At 33.7% G+C, this 12,721-nt stretch overlaps 1 long non-coding RNA gene across 1 annotated transcript; it reads right to left on the bottom strand.

The window, feature by feature from the left end:
• Positions 1-684: 684 nt before the first annotated feature.
• LOC145563755 (uncharacterized) lies at positions 685-3,187 on the bottom strand. Its single transcript, XR_014094593.1, has 6 exons — positions 2,999-3,187; positions 2,741-2,827; positions 2,599-2,660; positions 2,195-2,263; positions 2,010-2,093; positions 685-978 (listed from the first exon to the last, which is right to left on the bottom strand). It is a non-coding gene; the product is annotated as an uncharacterized LOC145563755 (long non-coding RNA).
• Between the last annotated feature and the right edge of the window lie 9,534 nt (positions 3,188-12,721).

Below are 12,721 nucleotides of genomic sequence, written 5' to 3'. Positions count from 1 at the left end.
GTGGACATGAACTATGGGCCCGGCTATATCAAGCTTGAGCTTAATACGACTGTGCCAGTCAACGATCTCGAATTTGGTTTCAGGGCCACACTTTGCAGAAATCTACCCGGCCCAATAGGTAAACGTAGACAGTACAGTTTAAAAATAAATGGATGATAGAATAGAAATGAAATGCCAGTGTAAAGTGTAATCTCTTGTAGAAAAAATGCTATTTGTAACTGGCGAAATTGACTTTTTGTAACTGGCATTGTTGGTTGCGAATGCCACCGTTACAACTAGTGAAAATTATTTGTAATCGGCTAATGTTAGTTACAAATAATATACTATTCGTAACTGGCTTAACTTAAGCCCAGTTACAAATAGTCTATTTTCCTAGTTAGAAAGCATATTATTCGTAACTGGCATTAAATTACGCCGGTTACAAATAGAGTATTATTTGTAAGTAGCATAACCTAACGCCAGTTACAAATAGTTTTTTTTGTTTTTGTTTTTGTTTTTTTTTTTTTTTTTTTTTTGTAAAAAAAATAAACAAAATGAAAGCAGTAGCAAATTCCTCTACTACCACCACCCGTACACTACATTTTTTTAAAAAAATTTAAGACCATAAATTATTAATAAACTTTTATAAAATACAATAATTATCAATCTAACCAATATAAGGCCAATAAAAGCGACATCTACATATACATCATCAACTCTACAATAATACTGAATTGATGTACTTGTAAATTACAAACATGTCTCACAATTCACAATAAATAATACTCTATATATAAAAAAAAGCTAGTTAGCTATATGATACAATGGTCAACCTTCAATTTTGACGATTTTGTCTCCATCTACTTCACAAATTATTTGACTTGTCTCTCTGTATGAATTTTCATGTACGTGAAAAATCATAGTTGATCGGAAATTTACTAGAAGTCATGCACCAGCTCGATCAACTAGCCTCTTGAACTCGATTTGACATTTCAGATCCTGAAAATGAGAATTTACAAATTATAGTAATGAACCAATTGAAAGATTGACAGTGACTATAATATTGATAAGATAATTCTTGATGATTTTTTAAAGAGTTATATTTCCAAGAGAATTTTTACTGAAAGCCTATAACATTATAGTGCCCATAAAAAAGCCTATAACATGTTGTCCTTTAAGAAATGTAAGTAATGTAAGAGTCATGGTAGTATTTACAAATTTTTAATTACTGATTTTATTTTATAAAAAGTATTCTGCAAGGCTTGATACGTTGATAGCTATAAGAGCTCAAAATAAGTGGCTGTTGAACAATGGTAAGACTACAAATTTAAGAACAAACATGTAAGTTTGTGGGTCATTTGTAGTACATCAGCATGAAAAAAGACCAAACTCTGCATTTCATAGTTGTATAATACAGAGTATATAATGTGTGTCAAGGTCTTCTTTTCCACCTTATTAAAATACATTTCAAGAATAATAGGTTTAGAAAAAGGGCACAAAGTCCAAGTAAGTACAAGAATGATAGAAATAAAAAAGGGAGCAACCCAATGGAAACATAACAAATTCCAGGATATTCAATTGTAATACAACAAAGAAAATTAAATTACACTCTGACATTATTTTTTCATATTATTTTCTTTCCTTTCATCCCAATCAGAAAATTTTATTCAGAGGTATTCTTGCCATCACCTACAATATAAAATTCCAATTTGTAGAGAGCATAAACAGGTTGTAACCATCATTAGTGACCCTATATACTTAGATCCTAAACAATATCAAAGGCTTATAGCTATTCATGAAAAAGTCTCTAGAGATAATTGAAAGCCAAAAGCTCTAACATATCTTGTATGGATTCAGCCGGCGGCTCAATGTATAGCAATGGAGTAAATAACAGAAGCCAACTTGACAGCAATATTGCCTATAATCTCTATACAGCAAAACAGATACCAGAGACAGAGCCCAAAACCCTAAGATCAATAGCTGCATTCTAAATTACATGTTACTCCTATCAAATCAATAAACTATAATACCTCCTTCTGAAGTAGAATGGAATGCTTAGACTTCTCAACGAGCTGAGTCCTTAATGCTCGAAGTTCATATTCCATCTCCATTACCTGGAAAGATGACGATTGATAGAATTTACCCATAAATATACAATAAGATAGATCAGGATACAGAACTGCAAATTTATAGGCACACAAACAAAAATGCTTACTTTGCTAGGCTGATGGAGCATTTTGATGCATCTAGCCTCTTGAACTTCCTTCATTAATTCTTCATAGTCCTGATGATGCACATAGAAATTTTAGAGAGGAGAAATATATTATACAAATGCTTGACAGGTCTGGCTCAATAAGCCAGTCCAGAAATTGCAATTTACACACATCAATTTTCAAATTCCAAGACCAATATTAACAAGAAATATGTTGCTTAAAATTTAAATTGTTAAACTCAACCAAACTGATAGAAAATTGGTCATTCATAACCAATTTGTTGTATAAAAGCAGATTCACAATTATAAAAAAAAATAATGCAGCTGAGCAAATCTTAGATTATAGAAATGTACAATGAAAAAAATAAACAATTAATTAAAAAAACAACAAATTATTCAAATAATACCAGAATTTAGCGACTTAACTAAGGAATTTGAGCAGCGAACCAAACTAATTGTGCTTCAAACCCTAAATTAAATATAATGAGACAATTAATTAGCAGTAAATCCTAGATTGTGAAATTGAAATTTGATAATTTAACACATTACCTAAGAAGTTGCTTCAATAGAGGAAATTGCTTCAGCAGAGGAAAAAGCTCAGAGGCTACTTCAATGGAGGAGAAAGCTCAGAACTCGCTGCAATCACGACAATCGAAAGCTTAACTCCATAAATTTCGCATGATATGCAACAAATTTTGAGTACTAACAATAATTTATATTCCAATAACAAGAAAAATTCGAACAAATTAACTAGTGGTAAACCCTAGATTTTGAAATTGATATATTCGATAATTTAAGAAATACTACCTGATAAACTGATTTGATGGAGGAGCTACTTCAATTGGAGGAGAAAGCTCAGAGAGCTGTTTCAATGGAGAAGAAAGCTCAGAGAGTAAGGGAGAGAGATTGAGAACTCGAGAAGAGGAGGAAAGGAGTGGTTTTATGTGTAAAAAAAATGGGAAAAAAATTAAGAGTGAAGGTAAGAGGAAGTATGCGTGATGGGTAACGAAGAAAAAAAGTAAGTCTTTTGTTTGTATTTCAACGAGAAATTGTTTCCTTTCTTTTAAAAAAAAAAATTTGTTTCCTTAATATTTGTAACTAACGTTTGTAAGCTAGTTACAAATTTTTGGTCAAAGTTTCTTTCACTTAATATTTGCAACTGGCGTTTGTAAGCTGGTTACAAACGCTTTGGTCAAAGTTTCTTTGACTTAATATTTGTAACTTGTGTTGATAAGCTAGTTACAAAATTTTTAGTCAAGGTTTCTTAGAGTTAATACTTGTAACTGGCATTTATTTAGTAAGTTACTAATAAACTTCCAACAATGATAAACCACATATTAGTAACTGACATTTACTCCGCCGGTTACTAATGTCATGAAATTTGTAACTGGCATTACCTTAGTCGGTTATTATTGATGTTGTCGTAACTAGCATAACATACGCCAGTTACTAATAGGGCGTTACAAATAACATTTTACTTACTGTAGGGAATATTTCAAGCATTAACCCCAAGCTTGAACCCCAACTGTGATCATACACTTAAGCATGGTGGCGTCCAAAGGGAAGGAAGCTAGAGCAAAAGAGTCGCCAACAAGTTTTAGGAACTTGTAAACCGTTCACAAGGTGAAGGTTACACCCCTTAACGATCCATGAGATCGTCAACTCCAAAAGGTCTTGAACCAAATAGGGTTCGGGGATGAAGGTACAAATCCAACCTAAAAGAGATTGAACATGCCCTAATAATAGGCCTCTACTTTATTCTTCTCGTATTCATGTGCGCTTTTTGACTAACATGCAAACAATAGGTTAACCCTAAACCTGTTTATCTATGTTTGTTGAATATAATGCACAAATAAAACTATTATTGGCGATCACTTGAATTATAATCCTAATAACCCTAAACAAGATTATTAATTATCTTATTAAGCGTGATTACAAGTACAAATTCCCTTTAAACATGCATAAAAGGCGTGATCAAGCAATAACAATATAATCATCAAGCAACATAATAATCATAAATCATAATTATAAAACCAATAATTATAACAATAATAATCATGTTAAAGCATAATATTATTAGCAAGATCCTAGGCATGATACTAACAAGATTAATAACAAACCCTAGCATGTCACTAACATGATATTAGAAAAGAAAATAGGAAGCATCCTAGAAATCATAATTGATATAAGCATATTTGATATTATAACCTTCCCCTAAACATGATACTAGAAAGCAATAATAACATCCTAACATGATACTAGGAATTAAACAAATTTAAACATGCTTTCTACAAGAATAGAGCAATAAGATTACATACTTTGATGCCTCGTATCTCTTTCTAATAACAAAATACACGCGTTAGTAACTTCAAGGAAAATATAAAATCAAACAATCAAATTAAATAGTTGAAATAGAGATTAGGGACCAAACCCTCATAAATTATAACCTTTCACGTCTAGGGCGAAGGCAACTTCGAACTTGACTAGGTGTGTCTAGATCTAATGAATGAGGAATTTTGTGAGAGAAGGTTTAGAAAAAGAATAAAGAGAGCTTCTAGCTTTTAGAGAGAGAGAGAGAGAGATGATGATTGTTGATTGTTGATTGATTGTGAAATCTTAAAAACGGAGGTTCAGGACCTTATTTATAAGAAAACAGTCCGGAAATTAGTAGAATTTGATAAGGAATAAAACTCCACTCTATCGCTGCAAAACCGACCTTGTCGCCAGCCGACAGGGTCCGTCGCGTGGCGACAGCCTGGATTTCTACGCGCTTTCAACACAGAGTCCACATATGAATCAAAATCGATTTGTAAAATCCGTATGAAAATCGAAATCGTATTTTTCATAAACTAATATTTTATTCCAAATAAAACTTTATCAAAATATAATTATTAATTCTAATTATATTAGGATTAAAAAGAACCTTCTAGAGAATTCTAGAAGACTATAATCAATTCTAATAACTTTAGGAATAACATTGGGCCCTCCCCTAGATCATTGGGCCGCATGTAAAGATCAAACCGGACCCAGTTTAGTATTTTGGCCATAACTTCCTCATTATTCATCGGAATTGGGCTTATAATATATCGTTGGAAAGCTCTTTGCAAGCCCCATCCAACTACACTATTATTGGACCTTTGTCGTGGACCAAACTAAACTGGATTGGCTGTTTTCATAAAATAGAGTTGTTTTCTAAAACAGAAAGAAAGAATTTTTAATAAAAACCAACTGCAACACTTGACCTTTCACACTTTCACCTTATTCGATAATCATTCGACGCAAAAGGTATTCATCACTGGGTTTGGTTTTTGGGAGACACATTTGGGTGTCTACACTTACCCTCAATCCATCGGTCTCGGAGTCTGACCAAGCAAGGAGCTAGGCACAAGGAACATCAAGGCGATTCTTGCCTCTATACACAACCGCTCCTACAATTAGATTTGACGAGGTGGCTGATTTGAAGAATTAAAAACATAATCGCTTGCCTTCTCATTAATCACAATCGAAATATATAATAGTTACAAAGTCCTAATCCTAGAATCAAAAGATATCGTAGGATCTTCGGAAGATAACTAAAATACAAAAGATAATATATGGAAATATTCTATCATATCAAACTAATATACGATAATATCTCAATACCCCCCATCAAGTTGGAGCATGGAGATAAAAAATGCCCAACTTGGAAAGAAGATAGTAAAATTGCACTTTCCCAAGAGCCTTTTTAAAAATATCAACAAGTTATGAAGATTTCGACACATGAGACGGAGAGATCAACCCTTCGTTAATTGCATCACAAACAAAATGATAGTCAATCTCAATGTGTTTTGTTCGTTCATGAAAAACTGGGTTCCTTGCAATATGTAAAGCGGATTCACTATCACAAAAAAACTTAATTGCCTTAGGGTGTTGAATTCCAAGACTTAACAACAAATCCTTTAGTCATTTTAGCTCCTTAGTGACAGAAGACATAGACCTATATTCGGCCTCCGAAGAAGAGAGTGAGACCGTTGGTTGCTTCTTGGTTTTCCACGAAATAGGTGATTTACCAAGAAAGACAAGCCAACCAGATAAAGATCATCGAGTGAGGGGACAAGCAGCCCAATCTAAATCACACCAACCCTGTATATTTAAGTCACAATCAGAACTCAATAAAATACCTTGCCCCCGAGTCCCCTTCAAGTATCGGACCACCCTTAACGCAGCATCCCAATGTTCACTCCTAGGTTGCTGCGTGAATTGGGACAAAAAGTGGACTAAGTACGCCAAATCTGGACATGTGACAGTGAGATATATCAAACGGCCGACTAGGCGCCTATATTACTCCGGATCAGAGAGTAGCGCACTTGTGGTGAGTCTCAATTATGGTTCTGCTCCATGGGAAAACCACTAGGCTTGGCGCCTAACAAACCTGCTTCAGAAATAATATCTAGAGTATATTTCCGTTGACACAAAAACAAACCTGTAGAGCTACGGGCCACTTTAATCCCCAAAAAATATTTCAAAGGACCTAGATCCTTCATTTTGAAACAATCACACAAATAAGCCTTAAAAACAGTTAATGCAGCGGAATCATTCCCGGAAATAATTAGATCATCAACATATACTAAGACAGCAATTGGAGTAGTCCCTGTAGTATATGTGAATAAGGAATAGTCAGAATAGGATTGTAAGAAATCATACTGTTTTAACGCCGTAGTGAGTTTAGCAAACAAACAAAGAGGAGCCTACTTCAAACCATAAAGTGACTTTCGCAATCTCCAAACCAATGTAGGATCCGAGCTTTCAAACCCTAACAGTTTCATGTAGACCTCTTCATCTAAGTCATCATGGAGAAACGCATTATGAACATCCATTTGGTGTAGCTCCCAATTCTTTGCAGTTGCAATAGCAAGAACAGTTCTCACCGTTGTCATCTTAGCAACGGAACAAAATTTTCATCGTAATCTACACCTTCTTTCTGATGACTCCCATAGACCGCTAAACGAGACATGAGGCGTTCAACGCCTCCATTTGAAAGAAACTTGGTCTTATATACCCATTGACTCCCTAGATCCTTTTTCCAGGGGGGAAGAGGCTCCAAAGTCCACGTGCCGTTGTCTTCTAAAGCTCGAATTTCTTCATTCATGGACTTACGCCACCCTTCAAATTTCATAGCTTCTTTGAAAGTTGTCTGATCTTTGCTTTGAACAACAGCTGAAATAAACTTCTGATAATTCATAGAAAAATTGTCACAATGTATATGATGTGCTAAGGGATACGGAGTACCTGAAGACTGATTGGAAGACGGAGATGGATTATTAGCAAAAACCGAGTGAGCGACATAATCCCAAAGAAAAACAAACGGGAACTTTTCCCTAAATTCGAGGCCCAAATAAGGTTGCTAGGCTACGAGTGATGTGGTGCATGTGGTGTCGGAAGTGTGCAGCTGCTGTTGGGCTTCAGTGTCGCTGCTGTGCTGCGGAGTGGAGCCAGACCCGTCGGCGGCAGTGTAACACCCTAGAAATTCCTTTCTTTTAAAATACATGTTTTGCTTTGTTTAAAACTCGAAATAGGAAAATATAAGACATTACTGCCACCATGGAAACGGCTAAAGCAACTATCAAAGAAACACAGCGGAAGTCTATCTTTAAAAACATTCAAAACGACTCAACTTAAAAGTCAACCAACGAAAGTAAAGTCAAACAAAGTAAAATAAAGTCAACCTACAACTTGGAACCATTGTAGGCCCTTAACAAAACCGAACCAATTTAAAACCTTTGCGTTAGTCTCACAAACAATAATATCTTAAAATAACTAAAGCAATAAACATGTCATAAACTTATGGAAACTAGCATGATTCGCTCTTCACTCATGCCCATCAGGAATATGCTTCATCACCTAAAAAGCTTCTCTATACTTGCTTCCACTACTCTTCATTAAAAATGGGTCATCATAGGGCCAAGGTAAAGACAAGGCCAACAAACACACAAACACACAATCAGCAAAACTGAGTACATAAGCGTATTTAAACACACTAACATGCTTTCACCTATCAACACACAACTTACCTCGTTGCACATGTTACAAGCACACAACATACAACAAAACTTCTCAACTAAGTAACTAAATAATTTATTTAGTATTGATTATGCATCGAACAGGTTTCCCCTCTAACTTACCCCAATAAAGAGGTACTAACACTAGAGCTAACCGTGCCAGTATAAAAGAACCACTCGTAAGTGGCGGAATTCCTGCGCATAATAATAAAAGGAAAATACAGCGTCCTGTACTCCCAGTAGTGTAACACCCTAAAAATTCCTTTCTTTTAAAATACCTATTTTTTCCTGTTTAAAAACTTTAAATAGGCAGAAGACTAATTCAAAACCATTCAAAACAAGTCAACTTAAAAAGTTAACCAGTGAAAATAAACAACCAAAGTCAAACGAAGTAAAATAAAATCAACGTATAACTTGGAACCATTATAGGCCCTTATTGAAACCAAACCAACTTCAAAACTTTTGCGTTAGTCATGCATAATAATAATACCATAAATAATTAAAGCATTAAACACATCATATACTTATGGAAACTAGCATGATTCGCTCTTCACTCATGCCCATTCATGAATATGTTTCATCACCTGAAAAGCTTATTTTTTCTTGTTTCCACTACTATCCATTAAAAATGGGTCATCATAGGGCCAAAATAAAGACAAGGCCAATAAACATACAAAACACACAATCAGCAAAGCTGAGTACATAAGCGTAATTAACACACTAACATACAATTACCTATCAACACACAACTTACCTTGTTGCACTTGTTTTTTTTTTAAGCATACAACATTCAACAAAACTTCTCACTAAACAACTACATAATTTATTTAGCGTTGATTACGCATCGAACGGGTTTCCCTACTAACCTCCCTCAATAAATTGAGGTTACTAACACGGGAGCTAACCGTGCCAGCATCAATAACCACTCGAAAGTGGCGGAATTCCTGCGCATAATAACAATAAAAGGAATGTACAACATCCTCTACTCCAGTAGAAGTTATGATCAAATATAAAGTCACATAACTCCCCTCATATGCTCATACTCAAGGTATATACGTTCCAAGAGTTTTGGTGCGTAATCTCTTTCACTTTACATTATTTACAGATTATTAAACTTTGTGATGACTCTCAAACCATAATAATTCAATCAACAATAATTATTCAAACAATCAAACATACCTATTTAATTCTTGAATAATTAGTGACCACATAAAATTTAATGTTGAACCCTTTTTAAATCTACCTCGATGTCGAAGACACCTTAAACGCATAAAGCGCCACAAATCCTATCCCTCGGTGTTGAAAACACCTTAAGTGCACTAAGGCACCAAAAATATAATTTATTCCTCGTGTACAAAGACACTTAAATAGCTCTTTCCTCATGCTTATAGCATTAATAAAAATTATATGAACCATAATAAAATTCTTTTTCAATATTCCTAACCAAATTAAACATTTTGTTTAATTAAATAAACCTTTAAACATGCCAATAATAAAAATATGGTTCAATGACAATATTTCAATCTCACCAATTCCAATAAATAATTTATTTCAACCAATCATGCTTCAAAAATATTTCACCAAAACCATTCTCAATTCAATCAATCCAATTCAAATCACCAATCCCATTTCAAATAAACCAATCCAACCAATTCCTAGCATGACACTAACTTGGAATCAATAAAATTAATCCTAGCATGTTTCTACACGCTTAATAAATTTCTGAGTACGCGTACATACCTCAATTAAACCCTTAAAGTAGCCGATTACACTACAACAATTCCCGAATCAAATCTCCTACATAAAGAGACAATAATACTATATTAATTACCCTTGTATACAAAATTTCCAGCAACTTAAACTCACTTTAAACAACTTATAATAATATAAAAATTAATTTAAAACTCCTAATTAAATTCCCCTTTAATGGGTAATTACACCCTTTTTGTAAGCTCATCAAAAACAACACTTAAGCCAATTTTTAGCATCATAAACCAATTAAAACCCCTTAATATTTCATCAAAAAATACTTTTATACTCAATTATAATTTGAAACATGAAACATATAAAAACCCCCAAGTCAAGAATATCATAGAACCTTAAAATCACATCTTTGAAGAATTAAAACCCCAACGTATAAACCATAACCCAAAAATCTGAAATTTAAAACCAATTATAATCTGAAAATTAGTTTTGAATCATAACAAATATGATTTGATACTAAGTAAACAAGTTTCAATACTAAAAATCCAAAACCAATACTAATTATACATAATTATACAAATTAAAGAAATAAAACCAAAAGAAGGGAGAGAAAAAGAGTGATGATGATGATGACGGTGGTGAGGGTGATGGACGGCCAGCAGCCGACGGCTGGTGCGCGACTGGGCGGCGTCGATTTCCGGCGGGGAAGGGAAGCAGTAGCAACTATCATGCAAGAACAGCGCAAGCTAAGTTAGAATTGGGCATCTCACGAAGGGAAAAGAAAAGGAGAAAGAAGGGAGGAGGGTGTGTCACGTGCGGTCAGCGGTGGCTGATGGTGGTCTGTAGGTGGCGTTGAGTGGCTGGTCGTTAGGTGGCGTTGAGGGGAGGAGAGCAGTAGGGCTGCGTGAAGTCTCACGCATGAAAACCCACAGGAAGAAGAAAGGGGAAAAGAAAGAAGAAAAGGAAAAGAAAAGAAAAGGGAAAATAGTCCATTTTGACCATTTGACTTTTATATGTGTAAAATTTTGAGGATTCAAGAGCTATTTATAGTGTAGGGTAAATTAGTGATATTTGGGCTCAAAAGAATTATAAACTTAGATGATGAAAAAGTTAGCCCAAATATAAAAATAGAATGGTTGGGTTTATTATGAAGATGGGGTACATTTAAATTAAATACTTATTGACCCAAATATTAATTCTTATTTTATTTATAATCCAATAATTAAAATAGTTTGACCCAAATATATATATATATATATATATATATATATATATATATATATATATAATTTATAAAATACATTAAAATACGGGGTATTACAAGTAGAAGTTATGGTTAAATATAAAACCCCATAACTCTCCCCATATGTACATACTTAAGGTGTATACATTTCAAGAGTTTTGGCGCGTAATCTCTTTCACTTTAAGTTATTTACATATTATTAAACTTGGTGATGACTCTCAAACCATAATCATTCAATCATAATTATTATTCAAACAATTAAACATTCTAATTTAATTCTTGAATAATTAGTGACCACATAATATTTAATGTTGGATCCTTTTTAAATCTACCTCGGTGTCAAAGACACCTTAAACGCATAATGTGCCACGAATCCTATCCCTTAGTGTTAGGAACACCTTAAGTGCACTAAGGCACCATAATATAATTTAATCCTCGTGTACAAAGACACTTAAATAGCTCCTTCTCATGCATAGCATCAATAAAAATTATATGAACCATAATAAAATTCCCTTTTAATATTCCAAACCAAATTAAACATTTAGTTTAATTAAACATGCTTTCTATCATGCCATAAATAAAAGTGTGGTTCATATTCAACATGCCAAACGATTATTTTCAAATCATTAATCCATCACAAATAAATCATGCTCCATAATTCAATCACCAACATCAACCAAATCACAATTTTCAATCATAATCTAGCATGATACTACTTGGGTTTAATTAATCAAGCCTAGCATGTTACTACATCATAAAAAATATCCTAAGTACGCGAACGTACCTTGAATACGATGTTAAAATCGCCACGACTAATAGAAATCACTCACTTCAAAGTCTATTACAAATCAAAATCATAACATGGCATTAAAATCTACTCCACACAAATTTCCAACAATATATACTCTTATTAAACCACTCATAATTTAATTAAAACAAGCTGAAATTAATTTAAAATCTCATACTTTAATCACAATTAATGGGTAGTTAAAATTCCTTCAAAAAACTTAATTTTTAGCATACTACCAAAAATTCCAGCAATATTAATTAATGAAAACTTGCTGTAATTATACTTTGAAAACCCTAAAATTAAAGGTTTAAACCACCCTAAATCATATTCCTTCAATGATCAATTATTTATAAATCTAGGGTTTCAAAATTGGAGCTTTTTAATTAGAATTAAAATCTGAAAATTAACTTGAACCATACTTAAAATCAATCATCATAATATCATCACAAAACTCATAATTATAATTAGATCTAGGATTTAAACAAAAGAAAAATAAAAAGAATAAATTTTTTTAATTTTTTTTTAAAAGAGGCCGAATGGCAGCATCACCACCACGGCACAGCTGGGCTATTGCCGCACCCTGCTTGTGCCGTCGCGCCGGTGTTTGTGGTGGTGGCCGGCCGTGCAAAAAGGGGAAGGGGAAAAGAAAGAAAAAAAGAAAAGAAAATAAAGGAGAAGGGAGAGAAAGTTTACCTTGGGTATTCTCCACTCTAGACAAAGTTTAATTTGCCCAAATGTTGAATATTTATACCCCT

Source organism: Chenopodium album, chromosome 10 (genome assembly GCF_948465745.1).
Source record: "Chenopodium album chromosome 10, dcCheAlbu1.1, whole genome shotgun sequence".
Lineage (NCBI taxonomy): Eukaryota > Viridiplantae > Streptophyta > Magnoliopsida > Caryophyllales > Amaranthaceae > Chenopodium > Chenopodium album.
This window is presented reverse-complemented; position numbering and strand designations above follow the sequence as displayed.